The following is a 23,516-nucleotide window of genomic DNA, read 5'->3' on the forward strand; positions in this document are numbered from 1 at the left end:
ACATCCACAGGAAGACTGAGTAGTAGTAGACACCATATGAAATGACGTTATATCAATAAATGATCAGAATTAAGGGTGGTATGGCCTTGAGCTAAAGCAGTATTTCCGGTGCATACGCCTTATATAACCTCTGGTGGAGTCATTGGCCCTGTGACAGTCACAATGAAACGTACACTGATTATGCATAACCAACGCTGTATGTTTTCCTGGTATGTCGGACAATATTAATTAAACAATAGCGATCAATTTATGATTCAATAATAAACTAGGTATGTATGAAATGTTAGTAAGATCTCTATACATACAGAATCGTAATAACCTAAATGTAACAGGAAAATTAAATAAGAATTTGGCGATATACATACATATATTATTCGTATTAATACTGAAACAAATGTACTGTTAAGAAACATCTGTGCAATCTTCACTTATTCTATGATTTTGTTTATACAAAACCAGCGTTAACCCGAAAGACCAATCCATTTTTGAGGGTCCTTGTTCAACGAACAAAAACCTTAGATGACGAAGCATTAGCTGCCTTATATAGAATGGAGTTGAAGATTGTGAAGCTATCCGAGGGAGAGGTTCGATGAAGCGTGTCTCGTAAGTAATAAAAAATAAACTAAGACTCGCACTTACGGCAAATTAATTCAGATCACGAACAGGCGGGCGTCGTCACCTGTGTAAATAATGCACAAGGAGCCATTGTTCAACCATCGTCGTAACCTACGAAAGTAAACTGTATTCGCTGCTTATAAGGCACATGGGTATTAAGAATGCATGGAGTTGCTCAGCGGGTTTCTACTTTCGTATGCTTCGGCTGTAGCTCAACGGAGATGGCTCTTGTATTGTAGAGAATACGTGCCCATAAAGATGCAATGATTTACAAAATATGTAACGACGGACATTAGTGTACTTTTATGTTCTTCATTTGTCATCAAATAAATATATCAAATGCACTTAACGCATTGGAAAAGTTTTTAAAACTATTTTTTTTCACCACATAGTTGTATGGGTACCGAAATGAGGTTTTATCAACATAGACCTCCAATTTTAAAGTATAAAATTATCGTGTAGTCAATTTGATCCAATATATTAAGTACCTTTTATTAGTTTTTGAAAATCACACAAGCAAAAATAATAATGTCTACTTTAACTCAATGATACTCTAAAGAACATTATTCTACCATGTAATGTCGAGCCTACTACATAATATACACAACCACTGCTGTCTACTATTTAAAACATACTATCAAATTTACAATGGACAATAAAAGTAGTTGCCCAGACGACTATCCTGTCACATGATCCCGAATCCCAGCCCGTCTCTGCTGCATCCGGGTCCGCAGTGGCGGTAATATCCGACGCATTGCAGATTTCCATCTGTCTGCCAATTTTTATGCTTCATCATAAGATAACTTAGTCTTTTTACGGAAAATAGTTTCGTGTAGATAAATGAAGTAAAGGATGGAGATAGTAAATAAGTTGTAATAGAATTGAAAACTTTGGTTATAATCGTTGTAATACTTGATGTGGTAGTAATTATATTATCGTGCGTTTCTAGTATGTCGCTAAAAATTATCTATCATCTTAAGAATAAGTCTGCACTCTCCCAGATATTAGTGACCTAAAAAGATGCTATATATCTTAGCTTGAATATTAATTAGCTGAAACATATTCGTTTGTGGGATTTTACATTTTTTCCACGTCAAAAACTTTGTCCTACCGTTTAAAGCAGCCCTTCACACTGCATTTATTTGGCAGAAATAAGATAAATAGACGTAATATTGCGAAGTATGTCTTGAATTGGATGAAATTTCTATTTGTCTGGATATTAACGCGAAAACGGATAAATTGAAAAACAATGTGAAGGTTATTCAGAATTCCAATGATCGTCTCGATTCGATAACTATGTGGATACATTGGAAATGGAACTGCAAAGGAAACAGACCTTCACAGGCCCGGCTCACAGCCTGGATAATAATGGCCGGATGTTTGCCCGTCACGGCAACATCTTCCAAGCCAAATATTCAGTTATTGTTACCGTTGGAGCGAGTCATTCCAGACGAAATCAATAACCGAGATATAATCTACTTATAACTAGCAACGCTTTCGATCGACTCGAAAGCAAACTCTTCCATTATGATCTGTGTGACTTGCAACGGATACTGGAATTCTCATTGTAAGACGCAAATATGGAGAAATTCACTTGCTCGAGTCGGAAAGTTTGTTTCGATTGCTAAATTCAATACCTTTCACACTGACGCAGCTTTATTTAGTCTTTTCATGCTGACGTGAAACTTATCCAAAAAGCAATAGAGAGAAGGTTCGACTCGTTTTATTGGTTTCAGTTGCGACGAGCCAAAATAAAACCATTTACCGGCAGCTTTCATTGAAATGTTTGAAGATTTTCTGTCTCGGCTCTAGGGAAATCTCACTACTAGTTATGCATGTACTATATAGCTAGAACGAAATGTCGCCAATTTTTTTATGTGCCTTATTAACTAAACTTGATGACCAATATAGTATGACAGAGTATTAATATTAGTATTGATATTAACAAATTTGTAAATTATATCATTATCTAAATAGAGATAACGGTGGTAATGTGAACATCTAAAACCTCTCGAAACGCTAATAAGCGTATCCATGTCCGCTGGAAAAGCTGTTGAAGATAAGATAATAATTTGCAGATCGAAATAAACAGATATGTCAATCATTATTTTGACCGGAGGTAACCTTTGCTATAGAAAAAATATATTGAAATTTATTCATGAAAACGCAAAATCTAATCTTAGTTTAGGCTAGATTTATCTAAATGATTTAATTAGCATATTGCATAAATTTGTCAAATACGTGTGTTTAGAGTTTATTCAGTTTAAACGGGACCACCAACGTTTATATCCTTCATTTTCATTAAGATTCGTATCTTGACAAATTCAGACGTTTTAAAACGTTCAACATATCTTAAAACATGTAGAAATAAATAAAACCAAAATTGAGACCATTATGTTAATGAGACATGAAACAAAGCTATCGAACCGTTCAAACGATAAAAACTGTTAGAATGTGCGGCAAAATGATCAAAATTTTCAAATCTGGAACAGTAGCTGCAGTCATGGCGGCATGATCTTGGACGTTCCGTTGCGCGGCGCAGAATAATTAAAATCGCTTAATTACTTGAAATGCCACGCATTTGCTCTCGTCTCGTCTAAATCTCATTTTTACGAGATAACATCGGCGTGGAAAGTCGGTGGCGTGTAGATTTTGGAAAGTAAGGTGCTGTATCCGAAGCATTCTTGTGATACTTCCGTCGGATCCATCCGCTAATGTTGCCAGCCTTTCACCTAGCTATCGTTCTTAATGCTATTATTTTTAAATTTTGCCATTACAAAGCGTATTTGTGTACTGTTACTTTGCAATTTACTTGTTTGTTTTTCAACTGACTCACTTTTGGAGGTATTTTTTGTTACTTGTAGATTGATTGTCTGAATTTCAGATCTTACTTTGATATAAGATAATCTTACATATTATATAGCAGTATAAATTTAACCTTTTATAACATCCAATACTTAATCAGTATCAATTGATAATAATTTATTTTCATGCATTTTGTTCTTTAGGCAGTAAACAGAGAAGATAACATCCAGTGAAAACATATGTGCTATAATTATTCCCTGTTTAAGTGCCTGGGCACTTACAGGACATGACGCTACACTGCGTCGCCCCACGCACCCAGCGCCGTTCACATTCATAGTTCATAAACCAATATGATAATGGGTCCTTTTATATAGATTACCAAGATTATCATAACCTAAGCCTAGATAAAGACACCTTTGAGAACATTTTTAAAACCCTCGGGCATATTTTACGATGTTTTCTTTTTCCCTCGGAGCATGTCAATAAATCTAATTAGTAATTTGTAAGAATATTGTATTTAGTGTTTTATTAGCTTAAATAAGTTATGAGTTGATTATTATTTAAATTAAAATGCAACGAAGGCAGTTACTGCAAAACTGCATTGAAAGGTATGTTATGTTGAAGTTCCCTACATTCTCAATAAGGAAGATATTACTCTATAGACGACTAATTAATAACTATTGAACTATTTTCTGCTAAGATAACTATCAGAGATTCCGCAAGCTTCACTGAACAGTCTGTAAACGTGACAAACATCGTATGAACGAGCAGATCAACTGGAATAAGTGCCTGAACGGTTAGGTCGTTATAAACACGCAACCTTTAGTACGGACCACCTACATGGTGTACAGTATAAGGTGGCACTTTAGAATACTGGATTAATAAGAATAATTGCTAAATCTTTAAATTTAGCGAAACGTTAACTTCAAAAAAATATTTTTTATTTAATAGTATATGGAGTTTATAGTTATATTTATGAATACTTTCCGATGCCAATGTAGTTTGATGACATACCAAATAAAATGAATCCAATTTTCGACAAAAACTACACAAGTGTTGCGACTTACAAGTATATTTTGTGTTTGTTCAAGATCTTCAACCGGTCTTTATTTGATCTTTAAACGGGATATCGGATCTCTAATCGGGTTTAAAAGAATCTCAATTGGACCTACGGGAATTGAGCTGGAAGTTCTTAACGAATTGTATATCGTAAACAAGATAAAACACCAAATCGTAATAGTTTTGAAATAAAATCATAGGACCTACAATGAAAATAATATGTCCACGTTAAAAATGGTTTATGAATACTTTGGTATCGATCAAATAAACCAATTTTATTATGTATGAATTATACGCATTTACTTTTGTACATATATGGAATATATTCAGAAAAATAAATTACTTGAATTGAAACTATGACTTCTATTTTAAACATAGATTTGATACTACACTTTCGAACGGAGGTCCTTTTAGAGGAAGAACAACTTAACAGTATTCAACATTAATTTTCTTCTATATTTAACAACTTTTACCCCTTCATGCACTGAGTTTTAGACATAAGTTATTCACGTGGTATTACCGCAAAACCATTGATCGGAACCCTGGCTTGCACAAGAGAATATTAATGAAGTTCTGGCTAATTAATTTCCATCTGCTGCTTGTATTATTTCCACGGCGGTACGAGTTTTACTATTGCTCATTTTAAATGCGCGTTGTAATTATAAATCACCAGTAAATCCCAGATGTGATATTTATCATGATTTTACTGTCCAATCGAAAGTATGAAATTCTAATCCCTGAAGAAGTGTTATTAATTATTCAATGTTATTAATCTTATGAGCGCCAGCCGTTAATTGAAGAGCAAGACACGTCTCTCGAATGCCAGCGTAAAATTAATGATGAAAACTCTCTTTAATAGAAATGAATTCTATTAGACGGGATACTTTAACGGTAAAAGGTATATCTTTTAATTTTCCGTGTCAATTTATCTTAATCTTAATATTCTTAATACATATTTTTAAGTAAGGAATTGTCGATTTCGGTATTCCCAGAGACCGTTATCTACACTCGTCGCTATTGACATCACATCTGCAAAAATTCCGAAAGAAAATACGTCGACCAATTTCATTGACAGACACGATATATTTTACTCATAGAATAATGTGTAATATAGTCTAAGAGATCAATAAAAATAAATAACGAAACGGACTTCAGAATATTATATCAGATTATAGAGAATTCGCCGCTATCGTCTTCTAATTTGCTTGATTCAAATTCGGTCTACTTGATCATTGGTTAAATAAATCTTGGAACCCGAAGGAGAATTCAGCGCAACTTCATTACTGATGCTAATCAGTCCGTCGTCTACTAATTGCAAGAAACTTACCATTTTAATATATAAAATACATATTTAATAAATAGACATGAATTTAAATCAGTCATATTATTATTAACTGTATTTAGCAACCGATTTTGGAGTTCCGTACCTAAAGAATAAAAAAACAGAACTCTATTACTAAGCCTCCACTATCTGTCCGTCTGGCACGGGGTTCTTGAAGAGTAATAGACATTTGAAGTTTTTACAAAACATGTATAACGCTATCAAAATACTGAAAATAAAAGTTGAAAATAAATAGGGCCTTGGCAATACGTTGGCTGTTTACGATTTTACAATGCATTTGAAATACACGAAGAATGCTAGAACAGAGATTAAAACAAATAAAAATTCGATGGTACGGAACTCTCGAAGTGGTAGTTTGATTGGCACTTAGCAATTTATATGTCAAAGTGAAAATATCACGTAGGTTACTAATAGAGTAATCTACGTGATATTTTTACTTTTTCATCTTAGTTCGCAACACAGTGACGTATACAAAACGTGACGAATTCCATGTCACTGAACGTGTTAAGATAATTTTATCTTAACATTATCTGCGATATATGTGCTTTGTATATTGATTATTGTAAAATACATCTGTATTATTAAGATCTCTTAATATATGCAAAATGAAGTTACATTTGGGTTTTTTTAACTCCTTGTACCCAAGAATCTGACGCCAGAGAGTGATTAAGCATTTATTATGAAGAGTAATTTTAGTCGAGGAGGTAAAAAAATTAGACAGTCGGGACTTTCGGGACTGCTGCAGGATTTTTGTCTCATACGGCCCTTGTCTGACAGGTACGATGTCTTAAGATATTACGCAACATACACTGTAGATTTATTTTTTTGTTAAAATTAGCGACATCATACACCACGTCCTAAAATGTGTACAATGTTGTTAATTTGTAAAAAGATGGCTAAATTAGCTTACAATTTTAATACGATTTTACCCTAGCTACGATATTACCCCAACTAACCTTAGCTAGTTTACCCTACCACACCCTTCAACAGCACGAATTTGTAGACTGCACAGTAAATAGGTGTGGCTGGGGTGTCGTGGTACGGGAACCTCCAGCCCTTATCTCGTGACATGACAAATAACAATTTATTTATTTAATTCCTTTGTTTCGCTTCAAATTACCTTCATTATCAACGATCCATACTGGGCATAGAATAGAACCTTTCCTCATAATATTATTATTATCCTTATGTAATAATATTATAATAGCTTAAACAGGTAATTGTTACATGCAGGAAATCTCTGTTGTAGGATATTTTAAGCATCAGAATTCAGAACGGTAACCTTTATATCTGATTCGCAAATCTCATGTGAACATTGATGGAAAAAATATTTCTATAAATAAGTTAAATTAAAAATATTGTACATGACTTTTACTTAACTTTTACTGTTATCTGTTACCCAAATTAAAATATAATGGAAATGATAATAATTAACTAGCCTCACGATTTATTTGTGTATCTAGCGGGTAGGTATGCGCATTGGCTTCGCTGTTCAGCCGAAAATGAAATGAAATATACGGACGGTACAGGTTCGAGAGAGCGAGGGTGTAACCATTATAGGTATATAGGAACCCGACTACGCCAGGAGGATCGATTTGCTAGCTCCCCTACCGCCGCGCCGGCCATCCACCCGGCAACCACGCATTCTCGCGAAAAGACAACCATAAAAAAACTTACCTCCACACTTCAGTTAGCACACACCACCAAAGAAATGCAGTCGCGCAGATCGCGTAAAAACACAGTTCCACTATAAAAAATCTAACCCGCTAACGATGCTACTAACACAAACATAAATTAACTCGCCACTGTCTTTGAGCAAATATTGCGATCTGTCTATAATAAGTTATACCGGCATGAAATTAGACCGGTGCAGTTTAAATTCAAAATTCGAGCGACGACGACGTTACCCCTACAACCGTTCGCGACGGACTGACCGAAATGAAGATGGCGCCGCCTGTACGCTGAGATGACGCGAGTGAAGGCAGCTACGGGAGACCCGTTAGGATTTGGACCAATGAGAAGGAAGCTCACTAAACAGTAGCCAATAAGGGCAATAAGCGCTGTGGTCGCTTTGCCCGTGAAAGTTCAAAACAGGTTCTCATTCACTGTAATTTAAGTGATAAATTGTAATTTTTAACATTTGCGAGTTAATTAATTAAGCAATTAACGGTTTCTCGAGGTCAACATACTGCATAGGTGCACTATTAAGACATTAAACGCTACGGCATTGTTGAGCTTTCTGCATTACAAGTAGTAGTTTTTCTGTATTTAGTAATGGTATCGTCGTATGAGTCAATTTGTATTTGTATGCTTGCCTACCATCTGTTGCGGTTGTATTTAAATTCATTACAGTATATTTTTTTTCTTGTCATGTGAAAACAATTATTGTTCATGAAATTGCAAACAATCGATATTTTCATAATATTTGTAGAAATCAATGTCTCTGTTCTTATTAGTGATCGAAGATGTCTCTAATTCTAAAGAAGTTGGTAGAATCATAGTTGTTAGACCACGGTGGTACCACTATGTATTTCTAGTGTAAAGCCGTTTTTGCGATGAGGTGGAATAAATATGCGGAGTACATCTTAGTCTCCATGAACCCCGATAAGTAGGTAAAGGTATGCTTACCATCAAATGGGCTATATGTTTGCGATATGCAAAACTATTTCTTCAACAGTCTTATAACTTGTAATTCCCGCTCAAAATACAACCTAAACGTCAAGTCAACACTTATTTTTATTTTATTATGCTAACTCATAAAGTTTTACCTGCCAGTGACTATATACATACTCGTAATAACTAATTATTATAAAAATAATACTCCATGAAGATAACTTAAATAACACAAAATAGTTTATTATAATAATACATTAATAAAATAATTTGAAGTAAACAGAAGTATATTTTTTCATTGTCACATGTTGTTGTTGTTACTTTAAAAAGGAACACGGGAGTAGGCACTTTACGTGCCTATGTCCATGTATTATTTTTCCATACATTTTTAAAGCTTGAAGTCTACTTTAATCCAACTCGGTTTACATGCTCAGCCAACATTTTGAGAACAATGATAAGTATATAAAATAACATTGTTTGAGAAGGGATCCGTTGCACGTCGCACCACAATACAACAGTACCTTAGGGGGGAAGTAATAGGGCTAAGCGTGTAATAATTAGGAATGTTGTATTGTTGAATTCAGCGTTAGACCTGGGGCCCTACCACCATCTTTTAAAAACAATCATAGTTCAGGAAACGTTTATTTCAATATTGCATTAACATTATTTTGTTTCGTACCACGACGTCCTTAAAACAGTTTTGTTTTATTCCTGCCGAGCCATGTCAACTTAAACCCAAATTGTCATATTTCGCCAAAAAAAAATACTGCCAAAAATAATAATAAATAATTCCGACGAACATCATACAAAATTGCGTATTGTAATATCTATTACAAAAGCAACCCTACTTTAACGAGGCCGTAGTACGAAATTTCAATGTATGATTAAAACAATATTGTTTTAAGAGATAGTAGTAACCCCCCTGAACTCAAGTTGTCCTCGGAAAATTGTTATGAGTAATTCCATGTAGCTATTTATAACAAATACCAAACTATTATCCTTTATTGAGGTGAATGTCCATAATCAGAGACCACATGCGAACTACATGCATATTTACTTGTATACCTTATATTGCCTGAAAAAATACACACCATACATTTATGGTCATTAAAGTTAGTAATGTGCGCATTTACGTTTATTTGCATACTTTATGATCCATTGGTGGTAGGAATGTAAGGTAAAACCCTCCCTTAATGGATCATTAGTTTATTTTATGAGCCATTTTTTAATAATAACCATTTTACCATGAGGATAGGCAAATGAATTACTTTAATAAAATTAAAGGTCAACAAATATTTTTAATGACGAAATTCAAAATAGTTTTGATTTTACTTACATAGGTTGAGATGTTGTCCCTATAGTCCCGGAACTAGAATAGGGCTACGGTATCCCCTGCCTGTCGTAAGAAACGACTAAAAGAGGGCTTCCGGGGTTGCGGCGGCAAGAGTGGGAGCTCGAAGCGCCCAGCTAGCAACCCCGGGAAGGACGGCGGTATGTGTGGTCGCATACCGTCATAAACACCAGGCGTGCGAGAGGAGCGTAAACTGTAGGATGAAGATTCTCTCAATACAAATTATTCTATCATTAGAAAATTTGTCATATAACTTGTAATGGGAACTAAACTGCAAAAATCTGACGTGACTCTCATTTGAACCTCAAGTTTTAGTGTTAAAGGCCTAAATTCATACCACTGGATGATTACTACTTACAAGAAATACTGTAATAATAATAATAATAAGCCCCTCAAAAATCTAACTCCACGTCCGGTTCGAACATCAGTGATCACGTGAGGGGCGGACTTTGGCAGCATTAAGCTAAGTACTCACCAAAGGCTAACGGAGCAATGGTACAAACAGTTGAATGCGATGCGACTAAGAAGCGGATATAAACTACCCCAGGCGGGTACCGGAGCGAATCGCGATGGAGAATCCCGCCCCGAGCAATCAAGCTCGGGCAGTCCCACGTATTCTGGGGGGGACACCGTATCGCAAACTTCTGCCCAGTCTAATACTGTTGCAGATCACTGCCACGACACAGAGTCAGTGGTCAGCTTTCCATCTATTCCATCCACTAACCCTTATTCCCATTCACCATCTTGCTCAACCACAACAGGTAATAGCATGCTGACGGAGGATGTTGTGCAAGAGGCTGATCCAGTCGAAATTCTTGCACCCACCACCGCCAGCTTAAATAAGCGTAGAAAATGGAGTAAGCCAATGAATGAGTTTATCCTACGCACATATCTTCAGCTTACCTTAATGGAAACTGACATAAGCGGTTACTTACCTTCACTTCACACTAAGTTTATTGAAAAATTTCCAGCGATGCATACGATTAGTAGACAAAGAGTAGGAGATCAGAGAAGAGCAATAGTAAATAAAAAACTACTAACACAAAATGAAATAAACAAAATTTATGAGGAAACTCGTGAGGACATTAGTAATGCACAATCAAACACACAAATACACAACTTACAAACTATACAATCACAATTAACAGATATAAACGATACAAGAAAGCGTATGAAGTGGACTACAGAACATAATATAACAATAATGCGTGCATACTACAAAATAACGCTATTAGAAACAAATATATCAGCCTATAGAGGACAACTTCACAAAGAATTCATTTTAAAGTACCCCCATTTAAAACATGTAACAGAGCAGCGAGTAGCTGATCAAAGAAGGTTAATTTTACAAAATAAATATTTAAGTGAAGAAAGACTGCAAATAATCAAAGATGAAGTAGCCGGTGAAATACTTCTACAGAAAAATAATCATACACCAATCCCTAGTCCAACACCAGAACATATTATTGAGCAGGACATAAATAACACTGATTCGCAAATAACGACTAATATACACACCACAAACAACTCACCAACAATAAACACATTACACTTAGATGAGCAAAAAACGACAGACATAGAAGAAACATTTAACACAGCCTACAACTATTTTAAAAATACTAACCCTACTCAGAGAAGCTATATCCCTAAACAAAGACCATCTACAAAACTAGCGGCTATTGTAAATTATATTAATAGTTACATACTACCTAAATACATAGATAACGGCACAGAATTTACAACCCTACAAACGATATTGTACTGTGGAGCTTGGGCAGCAGCTAAGAGCAACGGAAGTAGAATATCTATACCATCTAATCTAGAAGCACATAATACATATAACACAAAAAAACCGAAATGGCAAATAAGACTAGAACGACGAGTAGATAAACTAAGAGCGCAAATAGGTAAATTAACACAATACATTAAAGGAAATAAAAGTGCTAAGATTGAAAAAGAAGTGACATTTATAAAAACAAAATACAAAATTCACGCGACCCATGAAAATCCCAATACTTGTCTGACCGAGTTCTTAGACACTTTGAAACAAAAACTTACTACCCTCAGCAACCGATTAAAAAGGTATAAAACCTGTACACTACGTAAAACACAAAATAACACATTCACAACTAATGAAAAGCAGTTTTACCGAGGATTAAAATCAACTAGTTCACATAATCCACAAAATCACACTCAAATTAACAACTCACCACCATCACCTTGCGAATTACGTACATTCTGGGCCAAGATTTGGGAAAACACAGTCCAACACAATAAGAAGGCTGATTGGATATTACAAGAAGAGCACAGGTACGCGAAAGTTGAACCTATGGTATTCCAGTGCGTCTCCGCTGATGTGTTCAATGATGTTATCAAAAAGCTACATAACTGGAAAGCGCCTGGCTCAGATAACATCCACAATTTTTGGTACAAGAAATACACATACACACACCCATTTATTCTTAAATATATAAATAAATTTATAGAAATGCCGCACACTTTACCATCGTATATTACTGAAGGAATCACATATATGTTGCTAAAAGATCAAAGTGATGTTTCTAATCCTGCAAAATACAGGCCCATAACTTGTCTTCAGACTATTTACAAAATAATGACATCCTGTTTGACACACGTTATTTATAACCATATAGATGAAAATAAAATCCTAGCAGAACAACAGAAAGGATGCCGTAAACACAGTCAAGGGTGTAAAGAACAGCTTACTATAGACTCAATAGTTCTCAAACAGACTCAGAAACGAAAGTCAGACTTATATTCCATGTATATAGATTATAAGAAAGCTTTCGATTCCGTACCCCATACTTGGCTACTTCAAATCTTAAAAATATACCAAATACACCCCCAAATAATTTCTTTTTTACAAAATACAATGACAAAATGGATTACAAGACTTAGACTGACTAACGGCACAAACACAGTAAGTACAGAACCGATCTGAATACAGAGAGGAATATTCCAAGGTGATGCTTTAAGTCCTCTTTGGTTTTGTCTAGCATTGAACCCACTTTCTAACATGTTGAACTTATCAAATACAGGATACGATTTTGTAAATGAAGAAAATAACACCAACTTACTGACTGACTGTCCCGTTCTTAAATTAAATCATCTTTTATACATGGATGACATAAAACTTTATGGTTCCACAGAAAAAGAACTCCAAACACTGGTTCAATTAACTGAGAATTTTTCGGCGGATATATGTATGGAGTTTGGAATCAATAAATGTAAAATTAATTCCATTAGGGCAGGACAAATTTATCAACACCAATATCAAATGCAAACTGGAGAACTAGTAGAAGCATTAAATGAGAATGAAGTATATAAATACTTAGGCTACAATCAGGCTCAACAAATACTTCATAAAGATATAAAAGACTCCCTAACTAAGCAATTCAGACGTAGATTAAACACTATACTCCGAAGTCATCTTTACTCTAAAAATATCTTTAAGGCCATCAACACCTACGCAATCCCTATACTTACGTATTCTTTTGGAATTATAAATTGGAACAAAACAGAACTAAAATCACTTCAAAGAATTATCAATACAACAATGACTCAACACAGAAAACACCATCCGCGATCATGTGTTCAACGAATGACGCTTGCACGATGTGACGGTGGTAGGGGACTTACTGATATATTAAATTTACATAATAAACAAATAACCCATTTAACACGTTAGCTGCGGAACGCGGCTTAAAACACCTCGTCCATGTCTGGTCGTTATAGCGGTAAGAAAAAACTTTAACTTCTCTGTGGTGCGAGAGGCATAACTTCCGTCTGGTTCAGTGTAGGAGAGTGATAACTATATGTTTGTGATGTGCTACTGATTCCTAGTTCTATGGTACACCAACCTAATGTCGGGTTTGTTAGACCTCGTACCGCACTGAACAAATAATAATGCTAACACAGTGCGGAACGAGGTTGGGAACGCCTCGTTTCCCCACGCACCTCGTACCGCACCCCACGCTAGCTTCACGTGGTTAGTGTTGTGCAACGCAGTCGAGGCTGCGTAGCGACGAAGTAGGACCGCTGTCTTTATGTTGAAAATTATCATGTCGAAACGTTGCCGAAAAAAGTTGATCATGGAGGAAGATGAAGAAAAACCGGTTGAAAAATCTGAGCCAGAATCAGAATACAGGAAGATATTTCAAAAACAGGTAAGTCACAAATATACTCTGTCTAGGTGAAAGTCCAGTAGTGAGACTTGGCAGGCTAGGCGTATATCCGTATAGTAAGAAATTACATTATAGATAATTACGTTTCCTGTTATGGTTCAAACAAAAGTTAAGCAGCTACATTATTGATATAGGAAACGTAGGCAAAATCGTTACCGAGTATTCCGATTACTCTTTACCCTAATCTACTTGCTCCTACTTTTCAGAATCCACTGCAAAGAAAGCACATCATCTCGATAAGGGTCCAAAGAAGAAGAGATGTGTCGGATGCTACGAAAAACTCCGCACATTCTTGACATGTCGTGAGGCAGACAAAAAAACCAAAAAAAAAATCTCACGGAATGCACTGTTTGCAAAAAACCTTATTGTCTGAAATGTTTCAATGAAAAACATCCATAACTTTTCCCCTTTTTGTATTCATTCTGTCCATAACGTTGATAAATAAAAACAATAAAATAAAATCGATATTTATTTTCCCATCACTAAATTATATGGAAACCTGCCATTTTTCAGTGCGGTCCGAGGTGCATTAGACCCACATTTTATTTTACCCATAGAATCTAAAGTAACGAATTTAACCAAGGGCGGCGGCAGTTTTAGGTTAATCAACTCATTGTTAATAATAATCAAGACAAAAGCCGTCGATTTTGTCTTAATTGGCGCCAAAAAAAGGATTTTAGTCTCCTTCGGGTGGTGGGATTTAACACGCCTCGTGCCGCCACAATGTCGGATATAGGACGAGGTTTAAAACAACTCGTAACGCAGTAATGGAAAGTACAGAAAAATCTGTGCCGCAGGGAACGTGTTAAGAACCTATTTTAATGATAAAGCTCAAATCTCCCCTTTACATAACGCAATAGTAAAAAGTGATAAAAAATTAACCCCCCTAAATCTATTTGATAAAACCCTACAAAAAAATGAAATACTGACAGACAGACAGACAAAGTTAAATGAGTGGATCCGAAAGGCATTGCACGGACGACATCTCCATGATTTGAACCTACCTAACGTCGACAAGGCAGCGTCGAACGAATGGCTCAGACGTGGAGAATTGTTTCCGGAGACTGAAGGATTCATGATTGCAATACAAGATCAAATAATAGAAACTAAGAACTACAGAAAACATATTATGAAACTACCGAATGCATCTGATGACTCCTGTAGAAAATGCAAGGGGGCTCCAGAAACAGTTCAACATATAACAGGTGCTTGTAGAGCAATAGCCCAAACCGATTACAAACATCGTCACGACCAAATAGCTGCTATCATACACCAGACCCTTGCTTTCAAGTACAACCTTATATCAGAACAAACGGCATACTACAAATACACCCCACAGACAGTACTAGACACAACAGACTATAAGCTCTACTGGGATAGAACTATACTCACTGACAAGACTGTACACTATAACCGACCTGATATAACCCTACACGACAAGAAGAATAAAACAGTTTATTTAATAGACATAGCAATACCCAATACACATAATCTTTCATCAACACACACCGAGAAAATAAGTAAATATACCGACCTAGCCATAGAATTAAAAAGTCAGTGGAAGGTAGAAAAAGTTACAACCGTACCCATCGTTCTTTCAACTACCGGAGTCATACCTGATACATTACATTCCAGTCTCAAACTCTTAAACATTCATCCTCAAACATACATCACCTTACAAAAAGCTAGCATACTCAACACGTGCAGGATAGTCAGAAAGTTTTTATCCATGGACACTTCATCACCAGCTCTTATGCTTGGCTAAGGCCCGCATAATAGTTTAAAATATACCCCTTTTGGGAGAAAAAAATCAATAAAATAATAATAATAATAATAATAATTTTACTTACATAGGTTGAGATGTTGTCCCTGTAGTCCCGGAACTAGAATAGGGCTACGGTATCCCCTGCCTGTCGTAAGAAACGACTAAAAGAGGGCTTCCGGGGTTGCGGCGGCAAGAGTGGGAGCTCGAAGCGCCCAGCTAGCAACCCCGGGAAGGACGGCGGTATGTGTGGTCGCATACCGTCATAAACACCAGGCGTGCGAGAGGAGCGTAAACTGTATGATGAAGATTCTCTCAATACAAATTATTCTATCATTAGAAAATTTGTCATATAACTTGTAATGGGAACTAAACTGCAAAAATCTGACGTGACTCTCATTTGAACCTCAAGTTTTAGTGTTAAAGGCCTAAATTCATACCACTGGGTGATTACTACTTACAAGAAATACTGTTTAGCTAAACGCAGTTTGACCGCGAGATAAACCTGCGGTTGATAGTAATCGCAGTGAAACGTTATCCGGGTTCCGTGGTTCCTCTGAGAGGTGAGACGTAAGTAATGTCGGTACCTAACTGATAAACACATCTTAACATATCGCATAACAATAAAATTGTTTTATTATTCTTAAATAGCTGTTCTGGATACAAATAACTATAACCAAGATCGAAGGTTGGGGATGTTGGGGCTACCTCGTCAGGACCTCCAAAACTACGATTCCTCCCGGTTGTCCAAAGTATCACTTGTTTTCATAAATTAGTAATTGTGTTATTGTTATTCTTTGGGTCGATTTCCTTTGGCAAGTAGGTACTTGTATTCTTGTATTTTTTTATTTATAAGAGGAATTCCAGCAGTCCTCCGAGTTGCAATGCATCTTTGACAGTCCTTAGGCGGAAAACCAATCCTCATTGTTCAGACCAGGCGGACTGCACTTTTTGCTACTGCAATTATACAAAAAAATCTGTGTATGGTCCACTGGTACGGAGATCACTTAAGTAGTTAATCGAGTCGAGTCGTGGAACCTATAGACATTGACGACTCGCGTGGCGGAGCGGTCACCATACCGGTCTGAGGCGCAGAGGGTACCGGGTTCGATCCCCGGCCAGACAGATTTCTAAACGAAGCATTTAGGTTTCTGTTCCTGTGTTTGTGTATGTATCTCTGTGAACGGCTGTGAGTGTAGAAAGCGTTTTAAAAAAACATTTAATTACAGGGTGCATACGTATTACATCCTCGCAGTACATTTCACCGACAGACAGATCGTTATACAGACAGCCTCAACGAGGCTGGCGGAAAGATCCTAGATAGCAGTACTCCATTTGTCTTTGCGCTTAGTGAGTTTGCTGACGGCAATGAGAAGAAATAGCGGTAAAGGTGTAACGCCTGGGCGTAACCGTATTTTGAAGCTTTAATTATAAGATAAGTAATGTAATTTAATATACTAGATCTTAAACCTAGCTTCGCGTACTGTCTTGCGTAAAGGAACACAGCATTGCTGCGTTTGATTCTCGTTTCATTTCACTGCCTATCGGATTTCGAGGTAGGAGGTAAAAAGGAGGTAGATTCTGTGTTATTTTTTTTATTCATTCTGAACCCACTACATTGTAGGCTGTTTCTTTAGGGAAAAAATATATAGGAATGCAGTCTCCAAATAAGTTGAAAAACAGCGAAAAGAATTTTCTATTTCTGATTTTTAACCATCTTGCGGACATTGCGCATAATTTTAGATGTGGTGAGCACCTTTACCATCCTTGGATCCATCCCTGTTTATGGCTATTATTAAGATACATTATCTCCTTTCCTATGCTATTTTAAACGTTCCCTAGTGCTTTGCAAAGTAGGCAAATGGCATGTAATTGCACATCGCAAACAGCTATTAGCCACGTTAACACGTATCCACGCGTGTAACCAGTCGACACTTTGACATGCTTGGGATCATTCTAGATAAGTTTAATAGCCACTCTTTTCTAATTATAAGTAAAGTCTTGAGACAAGAAATAATGTTGTACTTTACCCAGTCCAAAGTAGCCAAGTATGTGGATGGGTAGAACGTTACATATTAAAGTAAAATACTGGTTTGTTTGTGTTCGATTGCTAACCGGGCTGAAACCGCCCCGAATATATGTAGCGTAATCTATACATACTATAAGAATAATATCCTGTGTTCTTCGTCAAGCCCATCCAAATCGGAACATACTAGAATAAGAAAAACTTCCAAAACTTCGGACAAATCTATGCATCTCGTGCGTATAAAGTCGTCTACTCTCGCAGCCCTAAAGTAGTATTTCAAAGTAAATTTTGAATTTAAACAAAGGATACTAATTGCTCTCATTACAATTTAAATTGCTTTTATAGAAATAAAAATAAAATGAGGGCGGTACCAGATTAGTTACCTGCAAGAATTCTAAATCTACCGTTCTACAGTTATGAAAAAGACCGTGAAGATAGAAAGGCGCGAATTTTGTCGACGGGGAATTAATTAACATTTATATTTAACAGTTTTCACTCTACATTTTAGTGCCTGGATTAATCGCAATAAACATGTTACTTAATGTGTATGCTTTCATTTACAATTCACATTTATGTATGAAATTGTACGGAATTGGCGGGCTATTAGATAGCTGAAGCAATTTCATTAACAGTTATTTTTGTGGAAAGTAAAGCTATCTAATAAGAATATGCGACATTTCCGACTAATTTAATATGTAAAATATGAATAAATATGATATAGCGGTGATTGAATGATACTCATCTGTAAATATAAAATTTTATGCGACCGAAACACTTATTTTAGTTATGTTTTTATGTTATGGCTTATCAGTAACAATATTTTTTTGGCAAAATCGACGAAACCCAAATGTTTAAAATAGTTTTTTTTTTAGGAAAAATCACTTAGTTAAAATAAAACATTTCTGATTATAACATCTCAGCGCGAGTAGTGTTCATATAAATCAGCAAAGAATTACAACAATTTCTGCAGTCAATCTTCCGTGTACCTTCTTATCGTATATCTCTTTTTACCATCTCGGCCATCAGTTAGAACCATGAAAAATTATTTTCCTTTTCTAACCATATCTCTATGAATATCTTGCGAGTTTTCTGACAAGCGTCGTTAATCCGAATGTTCGGAATTCGGAAAGCGGCCGCTCGCGTGCGCGGGCGCATCGCGGACGTGCATTATCATAATTGATGAAAGCAGCGCCAGATCCCGTGTTAGATGTAACTCGACTTTTGTGGAGTACATGTACAAATTGGAGATGAAACGTGCTGGAATTTTTATATTGTTTTGGAGTAAATAGAGAACGATAAATTAGGTTCTTACATGAACTAGGTGATAGTAACTTAAAATTAGAGCACTCCAAACATCTAGCGTTTGATTAGGAATCCCAAATTCAAATTTTGAAATTTAGGCTTGTGTATTTGTATTTGAATTTAGCGATTCCTTAGTTCTTGTGTCATTTGATTTTTCTTATTGAAAAAGAAAAACAAATATCGCGTTATTTACGAATACGAGTTCCACAGTGGCAGCAGCGTTGCGAAAACAGCTCAAAGGGTTAATTATGTGTACTATTAAACAAACTTGGTATGTTTTTAGTTTCCTTCTAAAAATGTTGACCTACAGAACTTGAACAGAAGTCTTGTTAAAAAATGAAGAGTTAAAAATGATCACGGAAGCGGAATCATACTAAATCGCGTTAGAGTTAGCGGCAGGCAAAAAAACATACATTTCATTTCATTTCCCGTTTGCAAATTTGCACAGATCATTAGTATTCATGAAGTGAAAACCTTGTAATTCAAAAGCATGAAAGTGCCAAGTAAATTTGTCTTACTTTTACCGTGTACTACATTTCATGCCACGGCTGAAATGTGTCGGTGTTCTCGAGGAAATGAATACGCTGTAAGACCCTCCGTGCGCTGTCAGCAAAAACGTGTCGTATGAAACGGATTCGGGAAAGTGTTGCCAGCGGCTCAATGAAGCGCAGAGGATAATGACGATAAACTGCCTTAATTGCTGATAAACGGGATTAGCTGCTGCACAGTATTGGATTAATAAGCCGCATGCCTGTAACTTTCAAAACTACGAGTATTTAAGACCATAATTGAATAGTTTGAAAAAATTACAATCAATGTCGACAGATGTGGGATACAATTTAAATTTACCTATAATTAATTATATTAATAAACAATACTTCGTGGATATAATTACATATTCATTCCACATTTACTCAACAATCGGAGAAAGATACGTATAGGGTTTCTACGGATATCTAAATATATATAACTCAAAGGTGACTGACTGACGTAGTGATCTTTCAACGCATAGCCCAAACCACTGGACGGATCGGGCTGAAATTTGGCATGCAGGTAGATGTTATGACGGAGGTATCCGCTAAGAAAGGATTTTGATCAATTCTATCCCCAATGGCATAAAATAGGGGATGAAAATATTACTTCGTAACGCGAGCGAAGCCGCGGGCAAAAGCTCGTTTAACATAAAACTTTTACTGTGCAAAAAAATATCTATTATAAGAAGCTGTGAAACGCTCCGTGGAAAATGCAATAATATATGCAAATCATGAGATATGCAGAGTAGAGATTGATGAATGCATAAATTTAGAAAAGAGTATAAAAAGAGAGTTTAATTTGACGGATACAGAGAATAATTGAACACGATTTAATTACCCGATTTGAGATAGATCTCGAGCTGTCAACGTTCTTGTTGGATGGAGATCGGAGACCGGGGCCGGACCGCCGGATCGCAATAAGTCATTGTCTTTTTTATAATGATTTATAGCAACATCGACGCGGGAACGAATTAATCTTAAGCGTTCCGTGTTACAATTTGTTGTTTTTAGGTTAACGCTGCTTAATACTATCGCTGCAGAACAATATTAATGCCTTAATTAATCATCAGCATAAAAAAAATCGGTTCAGGTATATACAAAAAGAACTGTCCTAAATAATATAATTTCCTAAATAATAAATTCCGTATAAAGCGTTTTATATTCATATTTATATCAATTTATTTAATTGTAGTTTGCTGTTCAACTTATTATTTTTGTGTATTGTGACGATTTTATCTTTATTTTTACCCGACTGGGTCTTCCAAGTTATGGAAAGACACTAGACCTGGGTAATATCAAAATACTTAGCAGTTAAAATATGGAGACTTGTGGATTTCGATGTAGGTATGTAAAATTGTGTGTGTATTAAAAGCGTATAATTATAAGGATGCATGTAAGCGCGAGCGTTTTTCAGCGCCTCGCTCAATTAAGCGCTACATAATAATTATTATCGGTAATTACAGTGCACGTTACCGCGTCGTCCAAGAATCTAGGCGGTCCGTGATTATCGCTCTCATTAATCTAGTTCAGTGTTTTTCAATCTTCTTTATAGCCCGACCCCCTTAATATTTCGCGACCCCACCTTCCGGTGTTTCTAGACTGTATTTTATTATGTTACAAAAATTAAGTCCGTAAAGTGTTGTTTTATTTATTTATAATCAGATATCGGTAGAAAATTAAGTTACTATCTACCACTAATTATATATTTTTTGCAAACAAATATTTTACTGGAAGTTCACGACCACTTCATGGAGGTTTTTCGGCAGCCTTGGGTTGAGAGTGTCGCGACGCGACCCACACTTTAAAAAACACTGATCTAGCATATACGTAGATTTAATACTTATTTAATAGGAAAATTTTATAGAAAATTTAATTGATAGCTCTTCTGTAAAATTTTCCGAATAGTAGAAGGAACTACTTTTATATATCGTCTTAATTCTTTTACTGATTCTCGTACGTAAATATGTACAAAAAGCACCCTGCTGCGAAAAGGCTTCCGGGTTCGAACCCTGTCAAGACAGATAATCAAACATGGTTCTTAATTTTTGTTTTGAGTCTGTGAGGTTGTGTATTTAATATATATTTATGTTTGTATCACACAACACAGGGAAACTTAGTTTGCCAAAATGTGGTAATGATTATTATTTTTAAAGAGTATGTGTGTCTCATTCTTTGGTACGTCTTGCAGGCTAAACAATTTGACGGATTTTAACAAAGTGATCAACACTTTGTTAAAATCCGTCAGTCCGGATTCGTTGAAGTTGTGGGAGTGATATAGTCCCCATATTCTCTTTTCAGATGTTATTTACATTAAAATTACTAGTAATACAAGTAATTCAAGTGCCTACGTATACCTCTTTTTCGCGTTCCCCATACATAATTATGATTTAAACTCTAATAAATGACGCTTTCACAATTCTTTCATAAAGCCAAATCGCTTCTTAAATCCATCAGGTGGTTAGAACATTAACGTTTACGCCATTTTCATTTTATTATTGCCTGTTACAATAAAATATGCATTTGCATTGGAATAATTGCTGACTTTCTTTCTAATTATACTTGTTAAGAACATAACTTTCTAATTAGAATAAATTTACGGTTACTTTAAATTCGCATTATACAAGTTGTTTGTAATAAACCTAGTTTTTAAGGAAGTGGTACTTGCAAATATTTTATTATACATCGTATTATAATATCGTTATGGGCAATATTATTTTCCTTACATAAATATAGATATTATAACGGGATTTGTTATCGCGTGGTAACCTAGAATTTGAGTAAAATAGTAATACTCGTTCTTGTCCTGTGACTGTAGACCATGATTAAAAGGTTGTCCATCCAAGACCATCAAAATGCCAAACGGTACATAAATCTTACTTTACAGGGGAGACCTAAGATCAGTAAACTCAATAAGTGAGAGATGGATGGAAATGGCTACGTCTTTTTGGTCCTTATTTCTGTGAACTTAAAGGAACTAAGGGATCAAACAGCATAGTAACCTTATAGGGATAAAGGGTGAAAGGCTGTGGAAGGGATTTGGCATAGTTGTAACTGATACATATTAACAATTCTTGTACTGATCGTGGGGAAATCAACAGGAACGATTTCGATTACATAAGCATCCGAGAACCATGATAATCGATGATGGGGAGTATTTATGAATTCCCTCATATTCACACGATAACGTTGATTCCAAATCATTTTAATGACTTAAGTAAGATGGAGCGTAAAGAAGCAGAACAAAAAAGAAAAGATAACTCTTCGGTTATAGCTTGTTAATCCACATCGAATATATCTCACATACCACACTGTAAACCAACAGTTAACATCGAAAACCGTGTCAAAGCTGATAAAATTATTGTCTAAATAGTCTTCTAGAAACGTGAGAGGGCGCCACTGAGCGGAACGAGATCCTAATTAAATTATTTAGAGCGTGACATACGCGCGCGCATTTATGCTTCGGGTTTTTCTTAACAGTATTAAACTAGTCATTTTAGCAGACTAACATAAATACAGACAAAGATTATCGTTTAACCATGTAGTGTTTAAGAAAATTCTTATATCTATGACAGGTACTTGGTATAGGTATACTTGAAGTACCTATTTTAAAAACTTTAGATGGTACACTAGACATTTATGTAGGTATGAGCGAATGGAAATTTTGTAAGAATGTTTAAATATGTAAATAACGTGTTCCTCCCTATACGTGTATCTGTTGTACGACCTAAATAATGTATTCGTAATGTGTCTTATGATCCGATGCTTCTCTTTTTCGACAAGGGAAAAAACATTATATTACAACAATACATATAATTAATTTTAATATTCAGTATAATAGTGATCAAAACGGTTGTTCTTAAAAGTAACATCAAGAAAATAAAAAAGTACAATAATAATAACTAT

General features: G+C 35.7%; 1 protein-coding gene across 1 annotated transcript in view; it reads right to left on the minus strand.

Moving 5' to 3' along the window:
* Positions 1-7,770, minus strand: part of singed (fascin domain-containing protein singed) — a 62,454-nt gene extending 54,684 nt beyond the window's left edge. Inside the window, exon 1 of the mRNA XM_073076221.1 lies at positions 7,499-7,770. The gene's annotated coding sequence lies outside the window, so the exon portion shown is untranslated. The remainder of the gene's footprint in view (positions 1-7,498) is intronic.
* Between the last annotated feature and the right edge of the window lie 15,746 nt (positions 7,771-23,516).

The sequence above is a fragment of the Epargyreus clarus genome, unplaced genomic scaffold, assembly GCF_041222505.1.
Source record: "Epargyreus clarus isolate Ecla_fem2 unplaced genomic scaffold, WU_Ecla_fem_2.2 ptg000008l, whole genome shotgun sequence".
Lineage (NCBI taxonomy): Eukaryota > Metazoa > Arthropoda > Insecta > Lepidoptera > Hesperiidae > Epargyreus > Epargyreus clarus.